Source organism: Diabrotica undecimpunctata, chromosome 3 (assembly GCF_040954645.1).
Source record: "Diabrotica undecimpunctata isolate CICGRU chromosome 3, icDiaUnde3, whole genome shotgun sequence".
Taxonomy (NCBI): domain Eukaryota; kingdom Metazoa; phylum Arthropoda; class Insecta; order Coleoptera; family Chrysomelidae; genus Diabrotica; species Diabrotica undecimpunctata.
Window position 1 is genome coordinate 62,808,964 of NC_092805.1, and position 23,536 is coordinate 62,832,499.

The following is a 23,536-nucleotide window of genomic DNA, read 5'->3' on the forward strand; positions in this document are numbered from 1 at the left end:
AACTAAAAAGCCGTCTCAAAATATTTTTCGTAGTATGGAGATGAATTTGTTCGCGTGGCATAGAGTATAGTATAACCCAGTTCTACCCCCAGAAATTCCAGTGAAGTCTAGTTTACACCCCAGAAATTTTAGCAAGTCCCGTTTACAACTCAAGTGCATTTTAGTGAAATCCAGGTAACTTTTTTTGTTTGAACTTTTAAAGAGCATTTTTTTTCTAATAATAATAATTGCTTTCCAAACAATTTATATTTTAATGGTTAAAATTATATGTCCTGGGCGTGGCTCAGCTGTCATTTTAATTGTTCTGTTCTAAAATTTAATGTTGACATATGACAGCTAGTTTTATTTTTTGACATTAGTTTGTTTTGTTTTTAGAAAAAGGTTAACCTCTATGAATGGTCTCATTTAAAAGATATTTCTTTATTTATAATGATTTATTTCTGCTCTAAATTATAGCCCAGTAATATTTGTAAGTTTTTGTAGCATCTCTAACTACTACCTATTAATATAGTATTTTTGTGCCCTTTATATTTGTAACTGTTTGTGGTGACAACAACAATAAATGTTTAATTTATTTGACTGAACCATTTTGTCTATTTATTTTAAAAAAAGTCTCCTAACCTCTCTTTTGTGTTTTTTAGGACAGAAGAGCCTTTTTTCTTCCATCCAGCAAGAAGTTCCCTCGAAACGGCCATTTTAAATAGCTAGAGGTCCTTCTTGTTGTTTTGTTTGTCCATTTGGCCAGGAGATTCATGTAAGTACCCCTTTGTTTCATTTTTTTTGTAGTTACCCCAATCCAATCCCAATTTTTCATTCACTTATCCACGACTCATGCTCTCCAAATAAACCCTGAGCGCCGCTCGCATAAGTTTCGATTTGTTTTTCTTGCCATATCTTCACCCAATAATTTCTGTCCCCAATTTTCAACCCCTTATAGTAATACCCTATGCGGTAGGCATCATATTTCGTTACAATTTAACGGTATTTCAAACATTGATTTACAGTATACATTAAAATATATCGGTGACATGACATATCCCTGTCTGACGAAACTCTTATTACCAGTTATCTTCTTACAAAGTTGATGTAAAAGACGATGCAATATATTTATAAAAAAATTAAGTTTGTGACTCGATAAACTAATTATTCGATAGTGGCTACATTCTTTAGCATTACTTTTTTGAGAATAATTAACAGACAAATATTGATTTTAACCAGTTATCTGGTAATTTGCCGCTGCTGTATGTCTTGCTAAAGAATGGGGTAATAATTGCAACGGTCTGATTATCTAATAGTTGGAATAAATCTGTAGGTATCCCTTCAGGACCAGAAACATTGACTTTGTTTCGCTTAGCCGGGGATTTTTTTCCATTTCTGAAATTTCAAACTTTTTAGCAATTTCGATTTGACTACACTTAGATTGTTTCACGTAGGTATTCAATTACATTAATTTTTTTTAAGCAAGATCTTTTCGTTTTGAATTTAACAATGCCATGACTCACTTGCAAAGAGGTAGGTATCTGGGTGAATTCTAAATTAACTGTTTTTAAAAATGGACATATTAAAAGGCAACAAAGTGGGTGAGCAATAGAAATTTTTAGAGAAATGAAAAAGTGCTTTATGACTTGTGGATGTTTCGGGGAACTATCGACTTGATGGTCATAACAAAGTAATCAAGAATTTATTACCTGACAGACCCTAATTAACCAGATATCATTTAAATTTTTAGGAAATTGTACATAAAAGTTATTCGTTCATCGGAAACATATTCTATTAAGCGGTAATATTTTATTAAAACGTATTCCTATAACCGGGTAAACTTATTAAGGAGTGAATGGAAGCGTTTCTGGACCTCAAATTTGTATTTGAGGACCTCAAATTTCTATTTCCTTAAACCGCAATATTCCTATAACCGATATTCTAATAAGTGGGTTTGACGGTTATTAATATTACTCTGCTCCTCGGGAACTTTCCCAATAGTTGTCAATTAATGCAATAAAATCGACTTTTACTAAATATTAAGAGGACAAAATGTATGATGATCCCTAAGAAGAAACAGCAAATTGAAAAAATCAGTATGAATGGTCAACCAATAGAAAGAGTAAAAACATACACCTACCTTGGTACGAACGTCAATGAAAACTGGGACCATTCCCTGGAAATAAAATTTAGGGTAGAGAAAGCAAAAGCAAGATCTGCATTTTAAAAAATTACTAAGCTATTCAAATGCCACGATTTATCAGTACCCATAAAAATCAGGTTACTACGATAGTATATTTTTTTTCCTATACTGTTGTACGGAGTTGAGTCGTGGACTCTCACAGACGCTACCTACAAGAAATTTGAGGCTTTCGAAATGTGGCGTTATCGTCGAATCCTGAAGATATCCTATACCGACCACGTTACTAACCAAGACGTTTTATTAATTCAAAAAGGAAAAGAGTTGGTAACCACAATAAAAACAGCCAAAATTAAATACCTTGGTCACATAATGAGGAACAGAGAAAGATATGGGTTGCTGCAATTAATTCTTCGAGGAAAAGTAGAAGGAAAACGGGGACCAGGAAGGCGAAGAATTTCTTGATTTCTTGAATTGCTGATTGCCATGATGGTCGCCAACATTCGACACGGATCGTCACTACAAGAAGAAGAAGAATGCAATAAAGTTGATGATCACTAGTCTCCAGCTTGCCGTAATGGAGTTTTAAGTATGGTTTCACATACACGTAAAAATATTTCTTGTATCGGCATGTAAGTAAAACTTATTTAATTAAAATGATACTCTATTAAAACCGAACACATATAATATTGGCATAATTGTTATATATTACCAGGTAGCATCCTAATACTGTTTATTGTAATTTCAGCATTAAATTTTGCCATACAGGTGACCTAAGGATGCATAGTAAATTGTAGTATGCGAAACCGGTCGTCCGTGGTAGAATAAATTGATTATGAGTAAGTCTCTTCTTTATTTCTTTTAGCTTAAAATGTAAAAATTTATTTTCGGTTATTGGAACCATTTTTCTTTTAGATCTTCTGATTGTAATAACATTAGTCGGATATTTTTATCATTTTATATTGAATTATTTCTTTTCCCTTATAAGAGATCTGTCAAGGTATTTCTTCTTTTTGTTTTCGTTTATGGTTTTCGTATTGTAGAAACCTGCTTTCGAATATTAGGTTTGGTTTGTTTCTGTAGTAGAGAAAAAGTCCAGGGATTTAAAGTCCCTTTTACTCCTTCGCAATCCTTTTCTCATTGTCTCATGAAATTTTATATATTAACCGCTCCATTTTTTGTCTAACCAATGGATATCCTCAAATTGAAGAGAAAGCCTACAAAAAATTCATTTAATGAGCATTGTCATTAGATTATAGATAATGCATCATTGGCTGATTTTAATTGACTTTTGAAAGTTTTTCGTGACTATTTACAGGTTGAGTATGATGAATATGAATGCACATAGGATGCAATCGAAAACTTATTGGTAGGTCCCGCTACAGATAGCAAGGATCAAAACGTTATAGATGATTTAGTTTGTAAGGCGATAGGACTTATAAGATTAAAGCCCGTCCCATCCTGTATATACTATAAAATTGATAGTGCATCCCATAATATTACTTCTAGGATACATGTGGAGGAAAGCCATCCCGCACTCATTTCTGATTTACGCCATCTTCTCAGTGCAATTAATTCTTCGCAAAATAATATGTCGAGAAACTCATCTTCTTCGCATCCTCAATCATCTTTCGATACATCCACGTCTTAAATATCTTGTATGGTTGCGCCTAGCTCGTCAAGTCAGCAATCCCCGATTTTGGCTTAAATATACACTGTCCCTGATGTGTTACCTCGTGACCTTAGCAGTAATGCATATTCTTTCCCACCTATTGCAGCGGTAATGGGACTTTTTTACATGATGGCATCTGATGACAACGTGGCATATGATGACAACGTTGATGATACAGCTTTGCAGAAAGCTAACCTCGGTACTTTTGCTCCAACACAAACTTTGCGTTGTAAAACTTGGCGTCTTGTCATTTCGTGGAACGGATTTTTCGAAACATTCTATCAACTTAGATTGCATGGCCATTATTGGATCAAGAGTCCCTAGAGTGGTATTACATCTACCTCCAGATTTTACATTCGGAGTATATATTTTTAAAATGTACTCTTCTCTTCCTCGTTTGCGCCTAGTAAAGGCATTTGTTTTTCAGATCAACAGGAACGTTCGTAAAAAGCAAGTTGAATTGCTTATTTGTTGAGATATAAAAAGTCTCTCATTGCCTGGAATGTTAGAATCATTACCTTCTGGTATGACTAATCTGGATTATCAGTTTGTTCTTCCAAATTTTTTTTCACAGGAAAGCTTTAACCATCTTAAAGTTGGCGGCATTTGGAGAATTGTGAACATTCCTCTGGCTCTAAAGCATCATAGTCTTCTTTCTTCGAAATATCTAGTTGTTTCAAGGATGTTCGAGACATGCAGGGTCCCAAAGTACATAAATTTTAGATATTTTAGACTTAGATATTTTGCATTTTATGATATTGAATGCTACATATATTATTACTTGTTCTCGATTTCTTTTTATTGCTATAGAAGTAGATTATGAGACATAGTTTTTGCTTAAAGCTTACACAGCCTTATTTGTTCTAATGATTTCTCCACGTTATATTAAAATAAAGGCTTTATCTTTTGGAAAAATGGAATGTACCAACATTCTCTATACCAACTAAAAGAAGCAAAATACTTAGAAGTGCTAGATAGAAGTGTTAAAATAGCAAGTTAAACATAAAAAAGAAGTTAATAATGTCAAACAGCAATATCATACCATTATAACATATGAATTAACAGCTGGAGAACAAACTTGTAAAACGAACAGAAAAAAAATTCAAATAGCCAAAAACCATACTATAAAGGAAGCTGGAAGCATCTCCACATACCTATTCGAAAGGTTTGTATGGAGAGAAATTAAATAGGTAAGCATCCTAGATAAACTGAATTAGGAAGCGTATAAAATCTCCAACGAAACAAGAAACCATCCGAATGAAAGACCAGGGAAGTTGACGAACTACGATGAAAACTGACCGGCAAGGTACAGAAGACCCAGACTTCAATTAGTAGGGTATCAATCATAATATTGCATATGGAAATATGGAAAGGTAGTCACGTAGTAAAGAAGGGAATCAACGGGTTGGCATAACACTGAACCAGACAAGTGAAGTAATTAGAATAGGTTAGTTGATAAAATAGGATAGGTAAGCTTGAGAAAAAACTAGAAAAAAGAAGAAAATAAAAGAGAGTTATTCCAAAACACATACATGAGACATATGGAAGCACTATACACCTGAGAATGCTTGCTTCACCCCTTAGGTTAAGTACTACTGCTTCACATCATTTAATCAATATTTTTCTTAGTTTTAGGTTATCCAAATTTTTTTCCAGGTACCCTAGGTAAAGCAACCGCTATTTCTAAGCACTGAGACCGTGCACCGTTAGACATGGGCTTGATTACTAGACCCTCTAGATGGTCGGCTGGCAAGGTAAGCAAATACGGTTTGTCAGATCATCAGCCGATCCTCCGGCACACACAAAACTCCTGTTCTATAAAAAGAAAGATAAGTCAGTAAGAAAGGCATATAACGCCTTTCTTACTGACTAAGGGTCACTGCTACTAAAGCAGCATCACCGTAGAAAGAATTCTCTGATACCTTAACGAAAGCCCCCTCAACGTTATGGTTGTAATTGAGGAGGGGTGGTAACTTGGAGGTCAGGAAGGTACCGGCATCACGAGGCGCGACCCTTTCTATATTTCTTTGATCTTCGGAAATGATAACAATTTACTCCGGCAAGCTCATATCTCTGGTATTTACTTTATTGTGTATGTATATATATATATATATATATATATATATATATATATATATATATATATATATGTATGTGAGCATGTTGTGTGTATATCCAAAAAATATTTTCTGCAAAATGCGTATGTCTATGACACGTGTTCATTATTTTTCACAGAATTGTAGCATTCGGTTTGGATCATCCTCACATAATTCCTGTAATAACTAACTTTTACATGGTGGTAATTTTACGTGCGTAAAAAACGCAAAGTTGATATTTCTATGACGATCTTTTCGGCAGTAAGTTTTCTTCTTCTGAAATATGTATAGGTATTTTCTTCAAGGTCCATCATAACATCTAGTCGTTTTTACTTATCGAGGACTTTTTCTGAATCAAGAAAAAGCTTCACATGTCACGTTGTGCTTATTGTGTCCTTGCTACTTTCTTAAACGAAAGCTGTGAAATATTATGTTCTGGATATTTATTAATAAATAACTTACTAAATACGTGTGCGTTCGCGTTGCCACAACCAAACCTTATTAAAATTTCTATTTAATGGGCAAATTGGCATTATTAATCAATACTATATTATTTATAACTTCAAGTATATACTTTTAATAGTTAAAACTTAAGTGATACAGCAACAAGCGAATTTTTAAGAGCGAATGGTCCAAATGGTTTATATATGTAGCACTTAAAGCTGTAATCTGTGCCAATGTCGTACTGAATGATTTACAAACAATTAATTAAGTAAATTATAATATATAAAGTCTTTGATATAGGACTTATCATGGATACTCAGTGGCGTAGCTAGGGTGAGCCGGGAGGGGTGGTCCGCTCCGGGTGTCACCCGTTTGGGGATGACACCCAAGAGACCCGATCACAAAAGAATGAATTATAAATCTGTAACTTTACTCACTTTTCAATAAATATACAATTCAATATTATTTTGTGAATACACGAAACCGTAATTTTTAATTTTTTTCTGATTCTACTAGCCACTGGGAAGTGCTTATTAAACACAGCAAAGCATCTGTTAAACGACTTTCTACAACGCGTTGGAGTACTCTATATACTGCAGTTAAAGTATTGGCAGATCATTTTGACAGCATTGTTACTGCAATTGAGGAATTATGTCATCAACAAGAAAATTTAGACACCAGAGGTGCTGCACATAACCTCCTGCCCGCTGTGTGTAATTTCACCTTTCTTTTGGAATGATGTACTTAGAGGAATAAATATTTATCAGATTTAATTGCAAAGTAAAGGCATAACCGTTGATCAATCAGAGACCACAATATTAAAGAAAAACGTGGTCATATTCTAGATGAAGCAATAGATTTTACCACGAAAAAATGTAAGGACTACGACATTCCCACCGAAAGACGAATTCGACATCAAAAACCAATAGATGGTGATAGTCCAGTCGTCAGAGAGATGACCCCTAAAAATCATATGAACAAGCTGAATTTTGCAGACAATATTAATTCTGGGACCTCAAAAAAGATGCAAATAAGTTTACCACTTCTACCCCCGGGCTTCACCCTAACACCCCCTCCTATGGGAGTAAAAACGCAAAAAAATCGATTTACCAAGAATCTGTACACCGTAGAGAAAAATGTTTCAAATAAAAAATGTAACTGAGATAATTTTAAACAAAAATGTTTATAAGCATTTTTTGTGTAGAATGAACCAAATGAACTCTTAAAAACAACGTTTGAAGCGACCGTCGATTTTGCATGTCAGTTAAGCACCCGAAATAAATGTTTAATAAAATTTGTACTTTTGATCCAAATGTCCTATCGACAAAAACCAAGATGCGTTTTAAAGGCAAAGAGTGTAGCTTTCGTATACATTTTTTTTATTTTGCCGGGAGTAAACTCAGTTTTTATAAAGGTGTTAAATAAATTAACGTGGCGCGATTTTTGCCATTTTTTACAATTTTCGTGAGCTCAATAAAATTGATTACTTTCATTGACCAGTTGTAGTAAAATTTCCATTTTTAGAGATCAATCTTTAAAACATATGACATAAAATTACAATTTTGAGTTGTGGTAACAAATATGAGGCATTTGAAATATGCAAAAAAACGCAGAATTTAATGTTTTACATTACAAACGATCACAGGTGACGGGAAATGCATTTAAGAAGACAGTTTTGGGTGTAGTTTATTGCAGAAGTTTTGTACTTTTAAAAAACGTACTAGTGTAATTTGAAAAAAAAGTTTTAAATGTTTTAAATGGTTTGTTGTGTGAAAGATTAAATCTCACATTTGTTGCCAAAACTCAAAACTAAATTTCATGCTATAGGTTTTGGTTAGGCTCTAGTAATAGAAGCTACATAGTAGTTAGTTAATGAGAGGGATAGATTGTATTGACTTTGTGAGAATCATAAAAAAAGGCAAAAATCGCGCCACGTTTATTTATGTAACACCTATATAAAATCTGAAATTATTTGCGGCAAAATACGAAAACTGCATACGAAAGCTGAACTCTTTACCTTTAAAACGCATCTTGATTTTGTCGATAGGTCACTTGAATCAAAAGATATCAAATTTTTACCGTCCAGCTGATACAAATTTTATTGAACATTGATTTCGCGCGCGTAACTCTTTATGCAAAATCTACGGTCGCTTTAAGCAATTGTTTCATTGTACACAAAAAATGCTTGTGAACATTTTTGTTTAAAATTAGCCTAGCTACAATTTTTATACTACACCGTGCCGGTGTAGTTTCCAAGAAGGAGGAGTTCTGAATTGAGTAGGAGCTCTTCAGTACTTCTTGGAAAACACACTCGGAGGGGGGTAGTTCTCAACCTCAACACGGCGCGTCCCAATAGCTGATAGGGAACGTCCTACAGATATGTGGGGCAGGTGTGAATAAGGCTCTGCCAAATAAACACTCGCGGATCAACTGAGAGCATGGCATAGGGCAGCTGCTATGTCATTACAGGATCGGAGCGGTAGAGAAAATCTCTTTACCGGTCTGATACTGAATAATCACAGGCGGTAATTATGATTTAACCGATTGTGACACTGCGAAATCACCGAATGTTTGCCGGTATAAGCAAACCCCCACTTACCGACCAACGGCTTCGGGCGGATGAGTTGGTAAGTGGAAGGGCACTCTTTTGTCCTGAGATTGAGAAATCGATCTCAAAGGCGGATGAACCAAAATCAACGGCATAAGGATGCAGAAGGCAAGGAGAAACTACTGCATTAAAGATCCCTAAGGATTCTAAAGAACAACCACAAATGGACGTAAATCAAACAGTGGTCCCGAGTGCCCGGCGTCCCTTTAATGTGACAGGGGTGCGAAGAATCCCCGGGTGGAGAAACAAATTTAGTGTAAGCGATTTAAAACGCATAGCAACGTGGAATATAAGAACACTTTATGAAGCAGGAAAATTAACAACAGTCATGCTAGAAATGGAGAGATAAGACATACAAGTATTGGGCCTTTCAGAAGTCCGATGGCCAAAGTCTGGAAACTACACCATGGATAATAATACTATTTTCTACTCAGGCAAAAGCACTGGAGAACTTAAAAGAGTTTGTGACAAATTTCATTCCCTTTAACGAACCTATAATGCTAGTTCAGCTGAAAGCCAAACCTCTAAACATAAATCTAATCCAAGTGTATGCTCCAACATCTGATAGCAATGATGCTGAGGTCGAAAAATTCTACGCGGACTTAGAACTGTTAACAAAAAACATAAAGAAGCAGGAGGTAAAAATAATTATGGGCTACTTTAATGCTAAAGTCGGTCGAGGAAAAACTAGAAATATAGTAGGAAATTTTGGGTTAGGTAAAAGAAACGAAAGAGGAGACAGACTAGTCCAGTACTGCCAGGAGAAAGAATTAGTCATAACAAATACATACTACGACCTACCCTTACGAAGATTATACACGTGGACTTCTCCAAAAGATAACACCAACAATATAATCAGAAACCAAATAGATTTTATAACGATTAACAAAAGGTTTCGTAATGGAGTACAAAGTGCAAAAACCTATCCAAGCGCAGATGCAGATACGGATCATAATCTATTACTAGCAAACGTCAACATTAAACTCAGGAACCGGAAAAAAAAGTTAAAACCACCAAAATTAACATCAAAAACCTGAAAGACGACAACTGCCAACAGCAACTAAACGCAGAGATAAATAAATTAACTGAAGGAAGCGTTGAATGGGCAGATATGAAAAAAGCCATACTAAAAGCGGGAAAGGAGGTCCTAGGCGAAGAAGAGAAAACCACTAAAAAAGACTGGATGACACCGGAAATAGTTGAGCTAATAACTGAAAAAAGAAAATACAAAAATAAAGATGAAAATAAATATAAAACCATCAAGAATAAAATCAAATATGAAATCAGAAAGGCTAAGGAGGAATGGATGAACAAAGAATGCCAGGAATTGGAGGAACTCAGCAACAAACATGATACCTCAAACTTACATAAAAAAATGAAAGAACTTACAGGCAACACCAGACAAAGAAGAACACTCATAACAAGAGATAATAATGGAGAAATACTTACTGAAGAGAGCAAAATAAAGGAAGTATGGGAACAATATATAATCCATCTGTTCCATGACGAGAGAGAAAATGAACAAGATGTAGGTGAAGAAAAACAATACCTACAAATTTTACCCTCAGAAGTAAAGAATGCTTACAGAATGCAAAACAAGGAAAAGCACCGGGTCCTGATCAAATTCAAGTTGAACTGTTAAAAGCCTTAGATGACGGTAATATAAAGAGACTCACCCGAATTCTCAAACACATATGTAGAGGGCAACATCCCGGAAGAATGGCTTAAATCGATATTTTTACGTCGACCAAAAAACAACAATCCCAAATCATGTAATGACTATAGATTGATAAGCCTAATGTGCCACCCTTTAAAGATTCTCTTGAAAATTGTTCAAAAATGTGAGGAGCAGATAGATGAAACTCAGTTTGGCTTCAGAGGAGGCATGGGTACAAGAGAGGCATTATTTGCGTTGACGGTACTCTTGCAAAAATGTCGGGAATATAACAAGAGTGCATATGTATGCTTCATAGACTTTAGTAAGGCCTTTGACCGAGTGCAGCATATGAAGTTAATAGATGAATTAAAAAACATCAATTTAGACAAAAAAGTCATTGAGTTTATTAAGGCTATATACTGGAACCAGAAAGCAGTAGTAAAGGTGAACGATATAGAAACAAATAATATACCGATTGCGAGAGGGGTTAGGCAAGGATGCGTCTTGTCTCCGACGCTTTTCAACGTGTACTCACAGGTCATATTCAGAAAAGCCTTACGGGAAAGAAAAGAGTGAATAAGAATTGGTGGAGAAATCATAAACACCATGACATTTGCAGATGACACGGTTATTATGGCTGAGAGTATAGAAGAACTACAAACTTTACTAGATGCAATAAATAGTGAATGCATTCGAATGGGACTTGACATCAACACAGATAAGACCAAATTTATGATAGTATCAAGGAGTCCAATAAATAATGAACAACTAACTCTTGGTGGACAGCAAATAGAGAGAGTGACAAAATATAAATATCTGGGAGCTTATATCAACACAGAATTAGATCCAGACCAAGAGATCCATGTACGAATAGAAATGGCAAGGGCAGCGTTCTTAAAATTCAAACAATTGTTCTGTGACAAAAATCTGAATACTGCGCTGAGACTGAGGTTTGTTGAATGTTACGTCTGGTCGCAACTATTGTACGGGGTAGAAACATGGACACTAAAAGCGCAAATAGTTAAAAAGATTGAAGCCTTTGAACTTTGGATATACCGGAGAATGTTGAGAATCCCATGGACTGCCAGGGTCACCAATGAGGAAGTGCTTAGAAGGATGGGTCGAGACAAAAAATTGTTGAGAACGATAAAAGTACGCAAGACTTTTAAACAAGAAACAAGGACACATACTAAGAAATAATAAATATAGTCTTCTGCAGGTCATCATGCAGGGTAGAGTTGATGGCAAAAAGGGAATAGGTAGAAAAAGAAAGTCATGGCTGCGAAATATTCGAGACTGGACAAACATGACTGTAGACGAATTATTCCACGTTGCAAAAGACAGAGAAGCTTTTAAAAATGTGGTCGCCAACCTCCGTTAATGGGGACGGCATAGGAAGAAGAAGAACATTTTTTATTTGAAACATTTTTTCTACGGTATACAGATTCTTGGTTAATCGAGTTTTTTGCGTTTTTACCCCCTTGCCAGGGGGATTTAGGGGGAAGTCTGGTAAAAGTGGTAAACTTTTTTGCATTTTTTTGGGGTCCCAAAATTAATATTCTCGGCAAAATTCAGCTAGGTCGTATGATTTTTAGAGATTCAGTGGCATTTTCGTCTTTGACAACTGAAATATGAGTTTGATACCGATACAGGACTCACACTTCGAGTCGAACTTCAAAAGGATATGTTGAAATGTTTTGACTGATTTAATGTTGAACTTGATTTCAACATTCGAAATCAAAGTCCATTTATGATGTAGCTTTATTGTTCGAGGTTGTGCAGACACACACTCTGCTTTCCGCGAACAGTGGACAGTTGAAATTAGCTTTTTTAGCATTTTGTGACTTTCACCAAAAAGAGGTATCAGAAGCAAACCTCCTTCTAGAAATACCAAGGCTCAGAAGACATTTACAAGCGGCCAATATTAGAGCCTCTAAATGGTTAACTTTTACTTTTAAAATTTATTATGGAATCGGATTTCATGGAATTCCTCCCAAACTTAATGGTAGCAATAAAATTGTGTCATTTGTGCATCGGTTGCTTCATGTAGGAGAAGTTTTAGTAAGCTAAAATTAATCAAGAATTACTTGAGCAACAATGACGCAAACAAGGCTAAATATCCTTGATTTATTAACTATCGAACATAAAGCAACACAAAACATAAATAAAGAAGACGTGATTTCATTTAGTGAGTTTGTCACGATTAAAGCTAAGAAAAATATTTTAATTCATTGACATAATGTAAACCAAAAATAAATAAACATATAATGTTTACTGCAATTTCAATGACTATAATTCTTAATTTTTTCATTATTCAAAATATACATTTATCGGATTTTCGTTAATTTTAACAATCTTTATTTTTAGGATTTGGGGTGACACCATCGATTACCACCCCGGGTGTCATCCATGCTAGCTACGCCACTGTGGATACTATGATATAATTTATTAAGTATACTTACTATATGAGAATAATTAGTAAGACGTGTTTATGTATTTACGTGTTAATTTCTTATATCTATTAGAAAAGTACAAAAAACACCGAACTGTAAATAATTAAAAAGAATCGGAACTAATTAGAATTATTGATAAGGTATCGAATCTCCGAGCTGTTGAGGCGGGCTCGGCATTTTTTCGCAATCCAAACAGTTACAAAATAACTATAAAGCAACGGGAGTGAATGATACACGCTGGTAAAATGTCGAGTTTGTTAACACTCGGTAAAAAAATAATCTGCAAAAACACAATGGATTATGACGACTACACATCAAAATATAATAGGAAGAAGACCAGAAAACCCATAAACAATCAAGTCCCACAAATAATCAAAATGATGCAGGACTTAGCCAAAGAAACAAAAAATTTACCAACGGAAATAAAAGAGATAAAGAAGGAACAGAGAAAGTACTGGGAGGAGCTTAATGTTCTGAAGGAAGAATTGGAGAGAGATAAACAAGAAAGTCAAACAAAACACAAGGAGAATGAAGAAATGAGGAAAAAACTCACCGATACGAAATTGCACCTAGAAAGACTAGAAAAGGAAAGAAAGGCTAACAACGTAATAACATAAGGTTTGCCAGTAGACAAAATCGATAGAAATGTACTGAAACAAGCTGTAGGGAACTTCATGGAAAAAGAAATTAACATCAATATTCAAATAAAAGAAGCAATTAAACTGGGAAAAAAACATGTTTGGTCAAACTGCAAAACAAGCTTGAAAAAGACAAAGTTATGCAAAGTAAAGCTAAACTAAAACAAATAAAAGACTACAAAGTATATATAAATAATGACATAACAAAAGAAGAACTACAAATATGGAAAAACATATGAAAAGTCGCCAACAAAGAAATAAATCAGGGTAAAACTATTAAAACCAAATATAATACATTATTAATAGATGGGAAAACACACAAATGGAATAAATAGAGTAACCAGCTAGAAGACATCTGGGGAAACTCAAAAACTATAGCAAAGCAAAGGAATCGAGTAAGGTAAAAATAGGAAAAGAGCGGTAACAAAAGATAAACCCTAAATAGACACAAGAGAGGACATATTAATAAGAGCATGGAATGTAAGAACCAAAGAGGGAGGTACAAAAACTAAGTACCGACTACATACCAATTGAAAATAAATCAAGAAGCTGGTTGCAAGTTGTCAGAACCTTAAGATATGCTGATGTGGGGTCAGATCACATGCTAGGAACCATTTTAAAGAAGTAATAATAAGACTGATAGAAGGAAGGAAAAAAATCAGACAAACTTATTAAACTTTTTAGAAATATACCAGTTAAAGTAGCAATAAAAAACGATAAAACTGTCAGGAACTTATTTTCCAAAACGAAGACATCTTTGTCCCCTCTACCTTACCTTACCTAAAATAATTCTTGTTACATATGTAGGTCAGACTGCGCGGTCACTTAAGAATTGATTAACCTCCCTCCGCAGTGATATTAACTTATCTAAGTACACTTGTCCTCTGGCACAACATGCTATCACTACTAAGCATAAGATAAAATAAAGAGCTTAAAATTCTTTGCAATGAAAGAAATTTCACTAAAATACAGTTATTGGTAATGTGTTACATACTTAAATATCCGAATTCTCTCAACAAGAGAACTGACATTAGTAACTTGAGTCAAATCTATCACTCCTTAATTTTTTAGAACTGATCTAGACTTTGATTCTTCATACAGTTTCTGATCAACTATTAATATTTTTTATAAATTACATACCTTGTTGATTCAAATAAATAATTAAATAAATTAATGAATATAACAAATTAAATAATTAATTAAATATTAAATATTAATAAATATATACTTTTTATTACATTTACATAGTTTAATTTGTAGAGTAATCTGGGAACCACAGATTAACCACTATGATTTATTCATCTGAATCATTAGTTCTCTATGTAAGAACTATTTATGTCCTCACAGGTTAAGGCAAAGTTGAGATCCATATTAATGATAGATGTTTTATGAAAACCTTGTTTACTTCATTAATGTACACTTACAATAATATTGTTCTGAAACTATTTTCTTGTGGTATTTTAAACTAATTACCATTTTAATGGAAATAACCCACAATTTTAACCTTCAATTTTCGCTTATCTCCATTAAAATAGTAATTAACTTTCACTAACTTTGGTAACACCCCGGTATGTTAACTTTTTGAGATTACCGCTTTTTTAGTTCGAGCTAAATTTAATGTCATTCTTGCTTTTTGAGTATACTCGTATTTTTACGTGAGTCCACTCACAAGTCGTTAACACACTTTCAAACACATATTTGTTGGATTTGGGATCTCTTCCTTTATAACCTTTGAAGTGTTCGCATGGTACCGGGCTAGTGATATTACTTTGTCATTTACTGCTTCTAACAGGCCAATTAAATAATGTTAGCTAAAGTTAAATATAACGAAACTGGAAGAGTGCCACGAATATGGTTGGAGTCTACATTTATCCCACTTCCAAAAAAACCTAATACATCATCATGTAAAAACTTTAGACTAATTAGTCTCATGAGTCACTCTCTCAAGCTACTTCTTAGGATAATTCTTAATAAAATCAAGCAGAAATGTGAAGACACAATGGCAAATAAACAATTCGGTTTCGGAGAAGGATTGGGAACAAGGGAAGCTTTGTTCTCAATGCTAACACTACTTCAACGATCAGGGGAAGTACAGAAACCAATTTACGTCTGTTTTATAGTTTTGAGAAGGCGTTTGATAGGATTCAACATGGTAGGCTGTTCGAATATTAAGAAATGAGTGGAATTGATGATAAAGATCTGAGACTTTTACAACATCTATATTGGAATCAAGAAGCTTCTATTCTGGTAGACGGCAAAGAAACAGACAAAATTTGTATTCGAAGAGGTGTTAGACAGGGTCGTGCGTCCCCAACTTTGTTTAACGTTTACTCAGAAATAATTTTTCACGAAGACTTGGAAGGGCAATGTGGAGTTCGAACCAGGGGAGAAACTATTAACAATATCAGATATGCAGATGACACCGCGATCATGGCTGAAAGTATCGAAGGTCTTCAATTACTTATAGATCGAGTCACTAGAAAATGCTCTAATAACGGACTAAGCATAAATACAACACAGACAAAGTTACTCGTGGTTAGTAAACAAGACCTCGGCGCTATACAACTAATTGTCAGTAAAGAACCGATAACAAAAGTTAACCATTTTAAATACCTAGGATGTTGGATAAACGAGACACTAAATCCGGATGTAGAAATTAAAACTCGTATAGAAATTGCAAGAGGAGCATTTATGAAACTTAGATCTATTCTGAGCAATTCTTAGCTTAACTTATAGCTGAGAATTAAGTTCCTAAAATGTTATGTGTATCCTGTATTACTGTATGGATGTGAAATCTGGATTATGAAGGTTAACATGATGAACAAATTAGAAGCCTTCGAGATCTGGTTATATCGTAGAATGTTCAGAATATCATGGGTTCAACACATTTCAAGCAGAGAAGTGTTGAACAGGGTAGGTCAAGGTGAAGGCGACTTAATAAAGATGATAAAAAAGAGAAAACCCAAATATCTGGGGTATATAACGAGAGGAAGCAGATACAGGATAATGCAGTTGATACTCAACGGAAAGATCGGCGGAAAAAGGGGAATGGTAGAAAGAAATACTCATGGCTTCGAAACCTTCATCAAGGAACTGGCTTATCAACAGATGAATTATTACATGCGGCGCAAGATCGAGAACGATATCGGCAAATCGTCATGGAAGCTACCCACGCCTAAAATTTGGGCACGGTACTCAAAGAAGAAGAAGAAAGTTAAATATAAACCATAGTAATGTCTATTATTTCAATATATCATAGCTTATTTGGAACTTTGTCTGTCTTCCATTTTGGATAGTTTTTGTTCTGTTACTTACATCAAAGTTTTTTTTACAATAATGTACTTAGAACATTTTTTATCTTTTACAAAACTGACTTAGTTCTGTTTTTTCTAACTTAAAGCTTAAAGATACCTACTCGCTATTCATCTATTTCTTCAAGCCTTTTCATCGAAGTTGTTGTCTACGCCTTATTTCTAGCTTCTTCTTGGTTTTACACGTTTGCTGCTTTAGTAGTCTAGCTTCTCCGATCCTCTGTACACAACCGTATCATATAAGTTATTAAACAGTAATAATCCCATCAATAAATACAAGAACTTTATATCATTGCCATACAAAAATGTTAGATATAACATAAATGTTGGACATAAATAACCAAAAACATCAAATAAAAATTGTTCCAAATTCAAACCTATTGAACTCAACATATATTGAACCGGCGCGTCAGTATTTATATACATGAATTATTGCAACTATAAAAAAAATAAAACAGTATACAAAACAGTAAATCAAATTAAGCTGACGTCTTTAAGTTCCACATATATATAAACCATTAACTAGTAGCATGAGTTCTTAAACCATTCTCTTTTTTCTGTACCACTTATATTGTACCACAGTAAAATGTTCTTTAATAATGCCAATTGACCGAAACGTTTGAATAACAATACAGTGTTTTAAAATTAAAAAATTTTTTTTCTTGAAAACTTTTTTCGGAGTGGAAATCGAAACTTCTAATATTAGTTAAAAATGTAATTTTCGTTACTATCTATTGTGGCTTGATTCCATATTAGTCTAGGCGGGATCTGTTTTGGATTGGACATTTTCCATAGGAATCTATTATTTTTTTGCTGGAATCCCTTCAGGATGTGCCCAATATCGATAATCACGATATGCGCCAGTCGAAAACCCTGTGCTAAATTTTTTATTTAACAAAATCTGAAAACAATTGAAAATTTCTCATTTTTTTGCTCCTATTTTCGTTTATAATTCGGAAAATATTGATCCTAGAGAAAAAATTATACGTAGTTAAAAGTTTCGTTATTCAATTTTACACAATATTTCGTTAGCTAGAACTTGAAAATTTAATGTTTATTGTTAAAAAAATAGCAATAATTGGAAAAAAAAGTACAAAAAAAATGAAGTTAATCCTTTAAATGTTTTTGACTTTCTAAACTTGACTTACAAGCTCCATATTCCGCCTAGAAAAACCTTTTAATATGTTTAAAACGTGTGCTAAATTTTGTTAAGATCGGCCAAATAGGTTTTGCATAATAATTTTGCAACCCAGCCTACTGGAAAAAAATCGCAGATATTCAAATTTATAGTAGGCCCTAAATAAGGCCCTCAGATAGTTGCATATTTTTTTACATATCAAGAAAGGCTCACACTTTCAAACGCTTTTTGTAAAATTCAAATCGGTTCACTAGGAGAGCCTAAAAAACTTTTTAAAGTATTAAACATTTTTTAGGCTTATAAACAAATTGAATAACTTTACGAGCTTTAAACATATCAATTTCAAAATTTATACACTTAAAAAACATTAAAAGACGCTTCTTAAAAAAAAGATACATTCGGCTTACTGGTTGCCGAGATATTGAAGGTCAAAGTTGGCATACATTTGCCGTGTAACCATAAGTGATAGAGGGCTCGTTTTTAAACAAATACCCTCGTCTTGTTTAGTACTTTTTATATGAAAAGTTTTACGTAATGCGCTTCATGGCAACATCTATAAAAAAGACAAATAAAAAACCGTTTTCGCGTAAAATGTCGCTCGGAATGCATGAGAGGTGGTGGTGGGGGACCAGGTGGTGGAATATCTCGGCAACCAGTAGGCCGAATGTATCTTTATTTTTTTAAAGAAGCGTTTTTTAATGTTCTTTAAGTGTAAAAATTTTGAAATTGATATGTTTAAAGCTCGTAAAGTTATTCAACTTGTTTATAAGCCTAAAAAATGTTTAAAACTTTAAAAAAAATTCTAGGCTCTCCTAGTAAACAGATTTGAATTTTACAAAAAACGTTTGAAAGTTTGAGCCTTCCTTTATATTTAAAAAAATATGCAACTATCTGAGAGCCTTATTTAGGGCCTACTATAAATTTGAAAATTTGCGATTTTTTTCCAGTAGGCTGGATTGCAAAATTATTATGCAAAACCTATCCGACCGACTATATTAAAAAGTTTTTCTAGGCGGAATATGGAGATTGTAAGTCAAGCTTAGAAAGTCGAAAACATTTAAAGGATTAACTTCATTTTTTTGTACTTTTTTTCCAATTATTGTTATTTTTTCAACAATAAACATTAAATTTTCAATTTCTAGCTAACGAAATATTGTGTAAAATTGAATAACGAAACTTTTAACTTCTTATAGTTTTTTCTCTAGGATCAATATTTTCCGAATTATAAACGAAAATAGGAGCAAAAAAATGAGAAATTTTTAATTGTTTTCAGATTTTGTTAAATAAAAAATTAAGCACAGGATTTGCGACTGGCGCATATCGTGATTATCGATATGGGGCACATCCTGAAGGGATTCCAGCAAACAAATAGATTCCTATGGAAAATGTCCATTATGGTCTGAATTTCTACAGATCCCGTCTAGTCTATATAAACTTATGCACCAGTCTATCTGTGAAAAAATAATTTATTTCACGTAAAAATCTTATACACATATATTTCAAGGCATTAAAAAATATATGAGCGGTAGCTGATGAAACATCCGTGAAGACGTACAGCTGATTTTGCTGTTTTTATAAACAATCTTAAAAAGTGAAAAAATAATTTTTTAATATTAAACGTTTCTTATGCATTTTATAGAAAAATAGTTCAGATAAAAAGTATGATCTTAAAAATGTCTTTATTTTGCGAGTTTATAATTTAAAATACATAAACAATTCACCAAGATAGTTGCAAAAAACCCTTATTTTTGCTAATGTAAGTAATGTTAATAACTTTTTTTTGCATAATGACATGTAATATAACTACACAAAATTGTGACAGTTAATGAGTTATGAAAGTATGCTAAATTTCAAACAGATTGGCCAAATAGTTTATAAGTTATTCAATTTGTTTATCGTGGAGAGCGAATATTGAAACAACTGTACTTGCCCAAACAGCCACTACTAAGGTACTCTCTAAATCGCAATCAATTCTTTAAGGGTTCATTATTGAGATACACTAAAAAAACTGGAGCATTTTATTAAATTTGTTACTAAAAAACAGTTTGAAAATGGGCTGACTTTTTAGCTTATAGACAGTTATAATAACGTTGACATTTTTTAAGTCACATGTTTATAATAAGTAGGCTCAATGAAAAGCTGGTAAAAAATAAACTTTCTATGACCAATAGAAAATAACACAGCATTTTTTCCTAAAATCATATTTCCGGTATTTATTAATATTAAGAGCTGAATATTAAACAGATTATAAACGAAGATCTACATTTTATGATCCATTTTATAGATGGTATACTTATATCGAGAAGAAGTAAAAAATTAGAACCAGTGAAAGTGACGGTACCCGTAAAATACAGCCAAAGAAAGTGGAGGGGTGAACTACAAACATATTATTTATACTTATTAGCTACTTATCTTCATTAAATGCAATTATGATAAAATTATTTATTTTGTTGAAAATAAACCTATAAAATTAAATCCAAAAATTAAATTTATTCTTGTAATTTATAATTATTAATATATATTTATATAAATAATATACACTTATTAATAAAATTTAAATATTTCTTACAAAATAGTAGTAAACTTCAATAACTTTTTATGGAAAAATTTAATTAATTTATTTTTCCAGGATTTCCCAAGGGGTGAAAATAATACAATTCTTATTTTTCTGTTGAGCTACCCCAGTTTTAAAAAAATGAAGGTTCTATGTGCCATTGAAGCCGAGATATTGCAAATTTTGTCAGCGCGATTCAATTTGACCTTTTATGCTAAAAATCGGAGCTGGGACAGTTCTCCCCTCCACTTTTCTCGTGGAGTACTCGTTAAATATTGCGTGACGATATTTAACGAGTATTCACGGGTTATAACATTTTACTCCTTCACTGTATATGCCACCTATAATTTAGATTGTAAAAATAAATTCTTCATTTAGAGTCCGTTCAATTTTAAGCCCTTAATGTTAATAAACAATCGAAATATGATTTTAAGTATAAAATGCTATCTTGGTTCCTATTGACCATAGAAGGTTCTGTTTTTTTTTGAAAGTGTGTTTTTTCATCAGCTTTTCATTGAGCCTACTTATAAGCATGTGTCATAAAAAGCATCAAAGTTTTTATAAATGTTTATAAGTTAAAAAGTCAGCCTTATTTCAAAATGTTTTTAATTAAAAATTTAATAAAATATTGAAGTTTTTTAATATATCCTAAAACTCAAGCCTCAAAGAATTGATTGCAATTTACAAAATACCTGTGAGTCACTGTTTTTGGGCAAGTGCAAACAAATGGAATAACTTATAAGCTATTTGGTCAATCTGAAATTTGGCACACTTTAATAACTTATTTACTGCCACAATTTTGAGTAGTTAAATTATTACAATAATAAGGGGTTATTTAATCTTAATTAAAACTCTGAAAATAATGCACTTTTTATAATCTACAACTTGTATTTGAACCATTCTCTAGAATGTATTAAAAACGTTTTAAAAAAGGGCAACAACAATTTTTTTTCAGTTTTTAAGATTGTTAAAAAAAAACAAAGCAAAATCAGCTGTACATCTTCACGGATTTTTCATGAGCTACACCTCATATACCTTTAAGAAATTTCAAATCTAGATAATCTGTATAAGATCTTTTTAGCTTTTTTCTTCTTTAACTGGGGTAATAATATTTAACTTAGACATGCTACAAAAAAGCACTTTCAGAATACAGGGATTTATGAAATCCCAGATAAACCGATAAACCAAGAAAATTCGGACAAAAATATTATTTAAAATTTATGGTTAGTACATATATATATATATATATATATATATATATATATATATATATATATATATATATATATTCATATATATGTATATACCTCAAATAAAAAAATATATAGACAAGGGAACAAAAAATTAAAATTTTTTGCCAAAAGTATCATTATATTTAAATATGTAAAATGACTTACGGTTTATTCCAATATAATCACCCTCATGTATATACATTAACTACCGCTGAAAGTTCGCTGTGTATTGGTATGAATATGTGTAATGAAAGGCCTTGATAATAGTATATACCGGATATGCTTTTGTTTAGTATCCGGGAAAGTACCAAATGGTTGGGGCCATTAAATGGTCATTGTTTGTCATAGAAGAATTTACAACTTTGTAACCGATAGGATATTTTACTAAATAAAATTCAATATATGTGCGTTTGATTAATTTTTTTAAATGTGTTCTACTTGTTTGTTATTAACCTATTTAGTGCCAAATACGAGTTGTCTCGTAGGTAACAATCTAGGTACCAGCTACGAGATAATTCGTACGTATTTCTAAAATTTAGATATGATTTTACTTGTAAATTTTACATACAAATAGATGGTGACTGGCTAATAAGACAGGAACGAAAATGTACACAAACGTTGGGGAAAGCACTATTTATATATAAAAGATACAATTTTATAGTTCAAAAAAAATACAGAAAATACATTTTTTATAATTTGTGAAATTTCTTAAAACAGTATTCGATATGCAGGGCTAGATTTTCTTAAAATGCTATGCAGTAATATCGACTTCCTCGTCGTTTTCTGTTTCTTGTACAAACCAATCTCTGCATGGTTTTGTTGGCCTTTCTTTTTTGTCTATTATTCTGGTAAAGCTAGATATCAACTGAATATTGAAATGTTTCCAGTTTAACATTTTTGTCTATTTTTGTCATGTTTTATTCAAGCTAACACTCTATGAACACTTATCTAAATTGAAGGAAGGTAAAGTATGTTATTGTTTTTCGTAATGCTGAATAATATGAATTTGATCTTATCGATCCACGCCGGATATACCACTGTTGCAGTCCTGAATTATATTAGGTTATAGAGTAATCCCACGGCTCTCTTGTTACTTGCAAAATACTACTGTACATTTCCCTCCTTCCAAGTAAATTCACCTCTTTTCAATTTCTGTGCTACTACATCTTTCAGATTATCCCGTCTGTTATTTCTTAGTACCACTTACATAAGTTTAATCTTCAGACAGCATATCCGTGAGCTTCACTAAATTGTAAAAATTATCCATATATAAAAATCAAAATACAAAAAATAACTACATAAAAATACCGAAAAACTATATTAAACTGACTATAGCTTTCACAAAATCGAATTGATTCCACAATTCAACGATGTCAAGAGTACGGAAATTATTCTAGAAGACAGTCAAGATACGTAAAATGTATAAGGAAATATTTAACAAAATATTTTTAAAAAGTCACAAAATAAAGAACCTATATGTGTACACTGTAGTGGTGCCCACCCAGCTAATTATAAAGGTTACACCACTGCTATAGCTTTTCAAAAGTTACGGAACAAACGGAAACCTACAGCCACACCACAAAACAAGGCAGCAGACATGGAGCAAACTCCAGG

The 23,536-nt window shown here is 32.9% G+C and overlaps 1 protein-coding gene across 2 annotated transcripts in view; it reads right to left on the bottom strand.

Annotated features, from left to right (window-relative positions):
• nompA (no mechanoreceptor potential A) overlaps positions 1-22,218 on the bottom strand; it is a 132,447-nt gene extending 110,229 nt beyond the window's left edge. Inside the window, exons 1-2 of one of the 2 annotated variants that reach the window (XM_072525999.1) lie at positions 22,088-22,158; positions 2,120-2,155 (exon numbers count right to left, since the gene is read on the bottom strand). The gene's annotated coding sequence lies outside the window, so the exon portion shown is untranslated. Of the gene's footprint in view, positions 1-2,119; positions 2,156-22,087 lie in introns of both variants that reach the window. The other variant, XM_072525998.1, reaches the window with a different exon arrangement.
• Positions 22,219-23,536: the final 1,318 nt, after the last annotated feature.